General features: G+C 30.0%; 1 protein-coding gene across 1 annotated transcript in view; it reads right to left on the reverse strand.

Annotated features, from left to right (window-relative positions):
• Positions 1-12,218, reverse strand: part of LOC125066642 (CUGBP Elav-like family member 1) — a 384,532-nt gene that overhangs the window by 347,303 nt on the left and 25,011 nt on the right. The window contains exon 2 of the mRNA XM_047674844.1: positions 4,090-4,123. The gene's annotated coding sequence lies outside the window, so the exon portion shown is untranslated. The remainder of the gene's footprint in view (positions 1-4,089; positions 4,124-12,218) is intronic.

A 12,218-nucleotide genomic window follows, 5' to 3' on the forward strand; every position in this document is an offset into this window, starting at 1 on the left:
GCAATTTTTACTTTTACAATTTTTTTTATAAAAAATCGCTAGTACCCAATAAAAAACTATTTTAAATAAAGGGATAAAACTATACTTTATGTTAACCTAAGATATATTTATTAGAGCAAATAAATAAGAGTTTTATGATATAGTAATATCCTCCATAATCCTTGTTTATTTATACGTCATGTCTTGTTTTATTTAAGGTCGTTTAGCGTGATATTTCTTCTATTTTTTATATATAAAATATTGGTAAGCCGACTGGAAAATGGACCACCTGATGGTAAGTGGTCATCACTACCCGTAGGACATTGGCACCGAAAAAATAATAACCATTATTTACATCACTAATGCGCCTTCAACCGTAGGAAAAAAGGCGTTATGGCCTGTGAGCCTTTTAGCTGTAGTGTAGTATTGCTCTTTACCTGTAGAATATGTGATGAGCGTGTGGTATCTACCCAGAAGGTTTTGCACAATGCTTTACCTACAAATAAGTATTCAAATAAAGAAAAATATTTTCTAAAAGAAAAACATTAATAGCCATTACAGAAATAAAGCATTTGTTGATATATTTATCATAAATCACAAGCACATGTGGTATAAGCCCGTAAGCGGCTTAAAAAATGAATCAAATTTTCATATTTATGGGAAGATTTCGATAAAATTTCTTTCATACGGTCAAAAAACAAAAGAGTTTCAACATCCTGATCCATGGGTTTTCTTGAGACCGTCGGAACAGAGAATTATTTGAAAGGTGCATTTGCTTCGTGATTGCTAACTTGATACTGAAGATTAGTTTTCCAATAACATTTTATCATTAAATTTTCAAACTTTTACAATAGAGTGACAATTTTCAAAATAATATTAAGGGCATTTTATGCTAGATTATTAAAATGTTTGTATATTTTTAAGGTTTTATATGATCCATACTACAGAGGAAACAAACAAAAAATCGATTGTTATGTTAGAATAATTATGTTTCGGTTGCCTTTATATCACTCAAATTATAAAATCATTTAGAAGGCACTAAATAGAGTTTTACCGTTGGGTTCAGCTTAATAGTAAACCTATATAATAACACGTCAAATTAATATTTTATTTGAGACTACAAATTTATAAAAAAAATTATTTATAATATATATTACTGTTGCATACTGCTTAAAAATATAGAACAGTCAAATAAAGAAGCAATATTTGTATGTATCATTTAAAATTGGAATCCAGTCACCTGCGTGTAGTAGCGATGCCACTTTTATAATATTCTTTGTTCATTGTTAAGCTCTATACAAATAGTATTTTCGTTAAGCCCTCGCTAATATTATAAGACGAAAAACTTCTTACATTTGTTGGAGTTTAAAAGAAATACGACTTGAACTTTTCCCCACCGGCAAGAGTTTATCGACTTTATACGATCATTGAACGTAATTCAATGCCTATTCGTACCTACTTGCAATTCTTAAGAAAATGCTTTTAATAGTAGCGTACGACGGTAGTTGTGGTATCAAACGGATTTCTCATATAAAATTTTAAGTAACCATTTCACAATTTAATACAATTTTTAAATTTCCTGAACTTATATTTAATATAATATTGTCTACATTTTATTCATTAACATAGATTATACTGCACAGTCCGTGTATCTGTTTTTCTTAGTAATCTTTTTCATTTGAATGGAATTCACTTTCATTAAAAACTAACTAAATACATAAAGACGATTCAAAATTAAGAGAACAAGCTTCTTAAATCAATATAAAATTGTAAATAGTAAGAGTTGTAAATTTTCTATAGATTCCAATAATAATCTGTTTACATTGATATAAATGAAATAGAATTTGAGAGCTAAAATAAATCTCAAAGATCGTTTAAATATTTTACTAATTAGTTCTTAATTAATATTGTCTTCTTGATTGAATTTCAGTTACAGGGAACAACTATGGTCAAAAATGAACGAAAAGAATCAGGCGTAGCACCAATAGTGCATTTCTTTAGTACAGAATATATCTTGATAGAAAACGCGATGACCTTTTTACAGTCCCAAGCTGGAGATTAAGCCTGGAATCTGTACTTCCAGCTGTCTGATCCATCGTATAGTAGCTTCCGCATAATTCTCTAGCACTGAGTGATTGAATGACTAATGAGATGATGAGATGAGATAACTGACATACATAGGTTTTTTAACTACCTTATACTATTTATGTAATAATTATTTGTAGTTTTAGTGTAAAAATGTTCGAAGGGGCAAGAATTACCACGAAACACGTCCGAAACCTCATGGCAAAAGTATGGTATAATAATGCAAATTATTTAGTTTATAAGAGAAGCCGATGGACAAGTGATCACCATCAGCCATAGACATTGGTGCTGTACAAAAATGTTGTTACATCGTAACTTAAGATAGTAGATGAGCCACCTAAGTTAGGACATAATATGTTTTGTCCCTTGTCCCTAAAATTACATTTGCTCACTCAGCCTTCGAACCTAAACACATCAATATCAAGTATTGCTATTTGGCAGTAGTACATGTTTTACCTACCCAGAGGGACTTGCACAAAGTCCAACGTCAAAGAATAAGTAGTAAATATAAATAAATGTCTTATTATGTCAAGTTTGACACACAGATGCACGAAGATAGATTTAACCTCAAATACACACTTGTACCAAATATTTATTCCGCCTAGACTACCACACATAAATAGCTATCAACTGTAGAACTAATAAAACGTAATAATACAACACTAATATCTTACCAAAGACTTCAATCGCAACTCAAGCAATCTATTCAACTTCTTCGATTTCCTCTTGTAAAGTTTACTTTTAAGTATTGATTGTCAAGCTCTAGCGAAGTTTTGTGAAACCTGACAAACGCGACGGTATATATAATTAAACTTTACATATAAATTGATATTTCGAAATTAAATACGACAAAATTAATTTATTTTCAATGTTTCATTACATGAAAGAATACGTTCCATTTTCATGTCGATTCTAATATATTATATTCTTAAAAAAAAAGCTTTAACTTTTTTTCTGAGTCATTTTTAAAATATTTTTTAACTAAAGCATTTTTCCTTTTAGGGTAAATATGAAAATAGCTATTGGCAACCAAACCTTTTATTTATAAACAGAACTTGAACAACAATTATGTATTTCATGTTTAAAAAATGACGATCGTCAATATTAATTGTTACCTTAAAAAATATTTTACTCACCGACGAGGTATAAGGAACTTACTCAAAAGTTTTCGAGAATGATGCACGATAAAAGTGATCAGCCTATGATGATAATTCTCGAGAGATAGGTAATAGCTAACTGCGCAGGACGCATTATAGTGAAAAATCAGATGTACAATTTCTGTTCAATAGTGAGATGTGATGAATGATAGTAATGATATCAAAACAGGTTTTTTCAAAGAATATTCTTGCTATATTTATAATTATTAAAATGAGTATTTATTTTTTTGCTTAAATAATATCAGCGCCTACTTTTAGTTTTAACTCAAAGACTGGTTAAATTGTAAGAAAATAATAAAAATACGTCTGTATTCCCTTTAAATTAGACACGATACTTTCATATTTCAAAATCATATTATCAATGTTTTACTGGAAAACGTTCTTTAACTTTAATATGATATATATTTATAATTAAATTTGCCTGAGCATTGATGAGTATGATGATATGACCTATTTAGAAATATAAGAAAAAATTAAATGCACTGTAAACTTTAGTGGGCGAGTATTACTTGTCATTTAATAACATTTTATATCCCATGGAGTATTGAGAGTGTCAGGTCAAACTCTTCCAGCACCACACTATAGCCGAAGGATAAATCAAAACGGGTGTCTCATTTTCCCAACCAATCCATATTAAAAGATAAAAAATCAAATCACATATAAACAATAAAACGAAATCTACCTACTTACGTGATAATATTCACGAAACAGATCCATTGTTACGTAAAAGTCATTCGATTCAACGTTTTTCCTTACTTTGACTCGAGAGTTTTTGAAATAACAATTAACGGATTCAGATAGGGGAAAGATAAGAAAACAGTTCCTTTATACAGCTTTCCAAAGTGGCGATAAAAGTCTTTGTACTCACTTATTTGCGCCAGCTTGCCGACTGTTGAAGAAACCTGAAATGAATAGGAATAATCTTTAATTGGGACAATTGTTGCAAATGTGGTTAGAATTTGAATTGTTTAAACAATTGACTTCTATTTACTTATGTCTATAGCTTTAGGATACAACGTGGTACTCTGTTATATACTTAATCCCGATAAACATATATTAGTAATGCTTTTTAGTACTTTTCATATGCAACGGTTGCCTTTTAAACATCACGGGACCATACCGTAACTGTTTCATATGAACGTGGTTTACGCATGGTTTTGTTGTTTGGATCCATCCATGCAATGCTATGTAGAAATAATATCGATAAACGTAATATTAATATTGATTGAGTATCGAGTAGTGAATAAAATAATATTAATGGTCGATATCGGAAAGTGTCAGCCCGTTTGGATTTGCACTCATCGAAAGAGTCTATACAAGTCAATATATTACTGTAAAGACGGTTGCCGCGTCAGGCGACTCGGTCACGGCAATTTTTTGTCAATCAATAAGTAAGAAATATCCTTCTATGTTGTAAAATGATCTTACTTTTGACTTATTGTGAATAAGCTGACATTTTTATATAAGTTTAATAAACATTATTTAAGTTTTATTTTGATTGTTAAATCATTTAGTTACATTATAGAATTTAACTGTTGAATACAATAAGCTTTTTTTAGCGCTTCGGCCCTGTCTGTTTAGTTTATAAGTACATTTTGTAGTCATGCTATATGTAAAACGTATTTTTTTTTTCAATAAAAATAAATAATATAACGAACATTTAAATAATATAACGCAATGAAATATTCCTGGAATATTAATTTTATAAGAAAAAATAAACAAGCTTTTTGAGAATAGTAAATAAAAAAAATTAGCAAAAGTAATAGAACTGCTTTTATAGTTATTTATTATAATGCATTAAAATAAAGTATACCTTACCGACCTATTTATATTTTCTTAAAATCGTAAAAGAAACATCGAATTTTAATTGCATAATATTATACGGAATAGTAGGTACAAATATCATTTTATAATTTATGCTTATTTATAAATGTCAAATGAAGTTCTCACTTCAGTATCTTAAGATGCCACCGGCGTCATCATCCCCTAATCGCTCTCAGGGAAAGTGATGACAGATGCTCCGTAAATCAAATAATGAGCGAACCACAAGGAGGGCATTTTCACCCTTGTTAACGAGAAAAGTTGAACTGATACGTTCGCTTAAAGATTCTATCTTTTTCGGGTGAGGACAGAGAGGTGCGTTTTAAAATTTTTAAACTGTATTAATATATCAACCATAAGAACTATATATATTTTTATTAACCGTATATTTTAACAAGGACGTATTCAATTATTATTTTAATTAAATTAAGCTACAGTATTACGCTTCAAGTATCATAAAATAAAGCAAGTAACGAACAGTAAATATGCTGCTCACAAAGGGCACCCTCGTCGTTGACACTTACTTGCAAGTTTCTTGCAAGCGTTAAACATTTTATTATAGCGATTCCTTTGCGTAGAGATGACTTAAGATAAAGAGTTACAATATAAATGATACTTTTGGACAAAATTCGAAACGTCAATAAAATCGTTACATTAAAAATCTAAGAGCAGTTTATTTTTCCATTTCATTCGAACGTTAAAAAGCTATTGGGCGTTTAGTGATGAATGACCGTCGCTGGCGATGTTCCAACTTTGTGCTACGGATGTGTTCGTATGTCACTTCTTAGCATATTGTCCATAACGCATTGGCTAGCTGGGTTCTATAAGAAAATGTAACGATATATCGTCGTACAGTCATAATTGATTTATTATTTGATCAACGATATTATTCTGAGAAACAAAGTTCGATTTAGATCAGTTATTTTTAATAAATCGTTCCAGTTATGAGAGCTATCAATAATAGTTGTGGGTATTATACGATAATTGCCTTATTTCATTTAAATTAAAGTAACAGACTATCGATGATGATGAGTGGGCAAGGACTCGAGGAGGATAGTGGGCGGTGAAATATAATATATAACGTGGGTCCATATGTGTTTGCATAAAGCTTTGTCACGAGTAAAATATATAATATAATTATTAAAAAAAAAAAAAAAAACATATTTGTATTTTTAAGATATTGCATTAGGTATATGTCATCCAAACAATAAAATTACAAAATGTTCTGCTGAAAAAAAGTTGATGGAGATGACGTAAATAATTCCTTATAATTATATATGTTTATATAACATACTATTCAAAAAAATGTTTAAGGATACAACAAATCGGTACGAATTATATAACGGATTTCATAGATGGTAATGGTTCTTTACGCTTCCGCTATGCCTTTCAATCGGGTTGCCATCAATTGAATCGTACCCAATAATCACCGGCTAACGGACGCGAATTCACATACTTCACTGTTATAAATAAAAAATGAGATATTTTTCATTACACCCCACAGATAACAATACGGTCGAGTTTGTTTAAATTCCCCTATCCTTTCTCAATAATTACTCAACGAACAAAAGGGAATACTTTGCATTTCTGTATTCCGATATAAAAGGATAAGGATGAATAATAACTGTATTATGATAAAATACTCGTAGTCATAAGCGATAATTAAAATTAAACTATAATGTTTCAGCGCATTGACAACATAAGAATTATTACTATGATTTATAATTTAATTGGGCAGCGGTTAGTACTTAGTATACATATAAATATCAACTTATTCGATATTATGAATATGAATTGAGAATTATATTTTATGTATATGAAATGATACCAACGTAAACTATAAGCTGAAACGTGTGGTAATTATAAAGGGTTTTTAACGCCTCCGCTTCGCCTATCATTCGGCGCGCCACAAATTGAGCCGTGCACGATGATTGGCGCACGCTAGTGTCAGCGATTCGGCACTCGTTAGAGAACAATCGTGGCTCGAAATTAAAACCCCTCCATTGTTACGGAAACGAGAAAATCATTTTGACATTGACGTTTCGAATTTGTCTGTTCCAACGAAGTATAATTGATTTTATTAAGTGTAATGTTTGCTGATTATATTATAAATGAATAATTTTTCAAAAAAGGAAATTTAATAGTACGTACGATAAATTAAACTTAGCAACATTTTTAAAATATAGATATTTATTAAACTTCAACAAAAAACTATTTCTTAGACTATTTTAATATTGTAACGTAATTGATAAAGGTCGAGAAAGTTAAAGAGATACACTAGAGAGAGGAGGGAAGGAGAGTTATAAAAATAGATTTCATATTTTACACCATGAAAACAGACACAATTTTTATTTTATTGTATACGTGCAAATTATTATTATTTTTATTTAATTGTTTTTATGTTATATTTCGAAGGTTATAAAAATATGTATACAGAAGTGTGTTTGCAAATATAAATTCACTGTTATAATGTGATGGGACGAAAATCCGGCACGATCGTATAGAGTTGCAACGCAAGACAGGCGCCTTAACATATTTTACGAGGCACGAATATGATATAATGACTATCATAGGAGAACAATATTTATATTTCTTGCTATAATTTTTACCATTTCATATTCAATATAAAAATTGACGCATTATTATTATTTTTTTTATATATTATAGGAGGCAAACGACCAGGAGGCTAACCTGATGGAAAGTGATTACCACCGCCCATGGACATCTGCAACACCAGGGGGGTTGCAGGTGCGTTGCCGGCCTTTAAGGAATAAAGTGAAATAAATAAAGTGAAATATAAAATGGTCTTAACTTTTTCATATTTTAATACATTATTAGTTTTACGCAGTGATGTAACTTGCTAAGCCATTATTATTAAGTATTGCTTTATACGTGTTTTTTCTTAATTAATTAAAAAAAAACACACATTATGAAAGGATAGCTTAATGGAAAATATTAGCAATGTACATTTTCATTTCATTATTATCATTTTTTATTTTGATTTATGGTTTTTCGTAATATTCAACACTATTTTAAAAGCGTTATTCACCGCAAGAACTAGCATTCCTAACAATTTGCTGTTTATTTTTAGTAGTGGTATGAATTACTAGTATCATTACTAGTATAAAGTCTAATCTAATGAAACAAAAATAAATATTTCATCGTCATACATTAATGTGATAATACCTAGATAGGTGAATATCTCATTCCCAACTCTTAATCGCCGGCTGCGGTTTAACCATTATATTAAACTGCCATGCAATATTAATTTACATTGCCGTGATCCGGCTTCACCGGTGAGTAAGTCAGTGTAATTACACGTACAAAGGACATGACATCTAGTTTCCTTAGTTAGAGGCGCGTCGGTTACATTGACAATATCTATGAAAATTGATGAAACATTTATTAAATGAAAAAAAGAGGAGATTAGTAAAGATACACTTTTTTGACAGGATAGTTAAGCAAACGGGCAGGTGGTTACCTAATGGTAAATGATGATTACCGTCCGATGCTGTAAGAAATATTAACCAAAGTCAAAGTCAAAAATCTTTATTCAATACATACATACATAATGTTTACACTTGCTTATTGATAGTCAAAAATCTACCACCGATTCGGTTCCGATTTCGATTTAACACCTCGGACCTGAGAAGAACCGGCGAAAGAAACTCAGCGGGATATATATATATATATTTCCATTTTGCATGTACAATAATAATTATATTTTAGTTATTTGAAACAGCCTAGAGGCGATCATTTCATTCCCAAGGAGTGCAGTCAACTAAAAAGTCATTAGTGTTGTAATATATTTTAGCACACAAACGCTCTTTAACGTTTCTTTTGAATTTTATAATTGAATAATTTTGAACGTTTTCTGAGATCCTGTTGTAAAAATGTATACATTGCCCTAAAAAAGAGTTACTAACGCTGTGTAATCGGGTACTTAGAGTAACAAGTTTATTCTTGCTTCTAGTATTAATAGAATCTACGTCACAATTTCTGGGAAAATCATTTATGTTTTTGCGTACATACATAACATTATCAAAAACAAATTGAGAAGCGACAGTCATTATTTTAATTTCTTTAAATTTATCTCTTAACGAATCTTTTGGCCCCAGGTTATATATTGCACGAATAGCCCTCTTCTGTAGTACAAAAATGGTATTAATGTCAACTGCATTACCCCAGAGTAAGATGCCATACGACATTATACTGTGGAAATAATTGAAATACACAAGGCGAGCCGTATCCACATCAGTCAAAAGTCTAATTTTTTTTACCGCATAGGCTGCAGAGCTGAGTCTATTCGCCTATTTATTTATATGGGGCCCCATTGGAGCTTAGAGTATATTTTCATACCAAGGAACTCTGTTGATTCTAAAACATCTAATGCTGGCCCGTCTAAAAGTACACTCGTTTTGACACATCTTACATTGGGAGTAGTGAATTTAATACATTTTAACTTTTTACTATTTAACATTAAATTATTAACACTAAACCAATTTACTATTTCGGAGAGAGCATTGTTCACATCGTCATATATTGAAAGACGTCTTTTTATTTTAAAAAACCAATTCTCACAACATCGATGCGCCACTGATTTCGGGAACTAAGATGTTATGACCCTTGTGCCTGATATTACACTGGCTCACTGAGCCCTAAGAACATGTAAAGACTGAGTTGAACTTGCACAATAGTCCTACCACTAAGTGATAAGATATTACATCAATATCGGTTTTAAATACTTATTGAATATCAATGTATGTTATATAATTAGATAATATTATTAATTAATGCTTCATTTTAATTGCAATTTTATTGGGTCTATGAATTTAACATATGCTTCGAATAATATATCTATGAATTTAAACGATAATAAAATTTTACTTAATTTTAAACATAACCGTAATAAAATAAATTTCGAAGAAAATATATTTCATATTTTTAAATTATAAAATATTTTAACCTACAAAGAATTTCATTTTATATTCTAAGAAAAAATGGAATTGTAAAAGTTCAAAGACGTTTTACAGCATTTTTTTATAAACAACACTTATTTCGCATGAAGTTGCAGGGATAAAAGAAACTTCATACTTAGCTACTGGACTTTTAATAAGGCGGGGGGGTAGTTTCAACATTTTATACATAATGAAACTTAAGCCATTTTCAGTGGGAACATATAAAAATGTTTATTAAGCATATTTAGCTTCATTTAAAACGTCTACAGGTATTTTGATTATAAGTAGCACTCATACTCAATTCGATTCATAGTAATAAAAATACAATTCAAACAAAACAGTGCGAATTTCACATCATGTGCAATAATTCCAGATATATGAACCCACGATTACACGAATATATTGTAAATGTATTACGCATAGTCCCGGTAGTGTCTTAATCAAAATATCATTTGTGAGAGATGAGAAATGCACGAATGCGCTTAACATTATTCGAATAGTTTGAATTAAGTCACACTACAATATTATAAGTAATAATATCCCACAGACGGTGTGACAATGATATTAGAAATCGTTTTCGAGGAGAATCACTTGTTAATAATTATATTGTATCATATCATTAATATATGCTTGTTAAATTCAATTGATATTTGAATGTTATAAAAAATTTACGATTATTAATACCTACATAAAAGATAGTACGTCTATAGATTAGGCTACAAAAGAACACGGTTGAATCAAGAAGTTCGGTTTGTTGAAGTAAGTAATCTCTTGAAGGGCCATCCTGTCGGATCATCCGAAGTCTGTCGCTTTATTTATGAATTTCTAATGGATTTGCAATTGCACGCTATCATGAGACACGATAGCTCATTTTATCTAAAAATATGAAACTTTCCACATTCATAACATTTTTGAACATTACACTTATAAAGCAAATTAATATGGGCCATTTTCATTTTGATATTGATATTACGCATTAATGATAAAGCAATATACGCATTTTAAATACAGTTATTTTCAGGGAAAAATAAAAACAAACGTTACGCTTCAATTATTCATGATATTATATTCAATCGTAAATCATATAAAACATCAATTTATCGCAGAAACAATAAAATAAATATTACGAAATCAACGAAACAATAAATATTGCGTATAAATTAAGCTTATTACAGATATATTCAAACAAATAATACCCAATTATTTGTGAATTAGCAATTATAATTATTAATTAGTAGCAGGGACAAATATTCAAAAATGATATCGTAAATGCTATTTAGGCAAACAGCATTTACGCCATGTGTCGCAATGAAGGTTATTTCAATCTTTCTGTTAGACATGAAAGAGGTTATTTAGCGAATGATGAAAGATGATATTTTTTCTGTATTTTTGAACCGATAAAAATTGTCGTCGTAACATTATGTATTAGTATGTATTGATGAAATATCAGTTATAGGAACTTCTTATAACGAATCTATTCTTATTTAGCCTTTACTGCCGATGTTAATTATTTTTGAAAACTCGGACTTCAACTTTTCGAAAACTGTCATTTTCGTATACAAAGCGATTTGACAGTCTTTTAAAACATAGATAAACGCTATACCGTGTTGATGTTGACGATGTTACAGATATGATACAGTTATGCTTATATTAATACACTTTATTTTGAAATGTTGGCAGTTATTGGCAAAAAATATAGTATTCTATATATATATATATATTATAGTGAGTTTCATATAAAATGAATATCTGACCTCAGCAAAATAATAAGAAAAAGTCGACCTCCATAGAAAAAATAACTTATTTAAATTTAATTATCATTAAATAAATTATGTATTTTTATTACCAAGTTCTATATTTTGGTAAGCGCTAGCCAGCTATGCTATTAACTTTTTTAAAACTGTAAAAAATAATATAATCCTAATTGTATTCACTCTTTTACGTTATTATTACTTTAGCTTTCTTGAATAGGACACTTAATTAATATCACCTTGAATATGTATTTGGGTTCGGGTATTATTCTGTACTTCGTGTAACAAATACAAGCAGAAATAATAACAATAGAACGATCCAAGGCAGCGAGATGCATAAAGCACGAATCAAGACAGACTTGCGAGGAACCGAGACAAAGCAAGTCTACGTGAAGTACATACGCCGGGTACAGTAAGCAGAAAGTGACGCGCGTGTAAATACGGTCCAGTGGACATAAGCTGGGAGA

Source organism: Vanessa atalanta, chromosome 9 (assembly GCF_905147765.1).
Source record: "Vanessa atalanta chromosome 9, ilVanAtal1.2, whole genome shotgun sequence".
NCBI lineage: Eukaryota > Metazoa > Arthropoda > Insecta > Lepidoptera > Nymphalidae > Vanessa > Vanessa atalanta.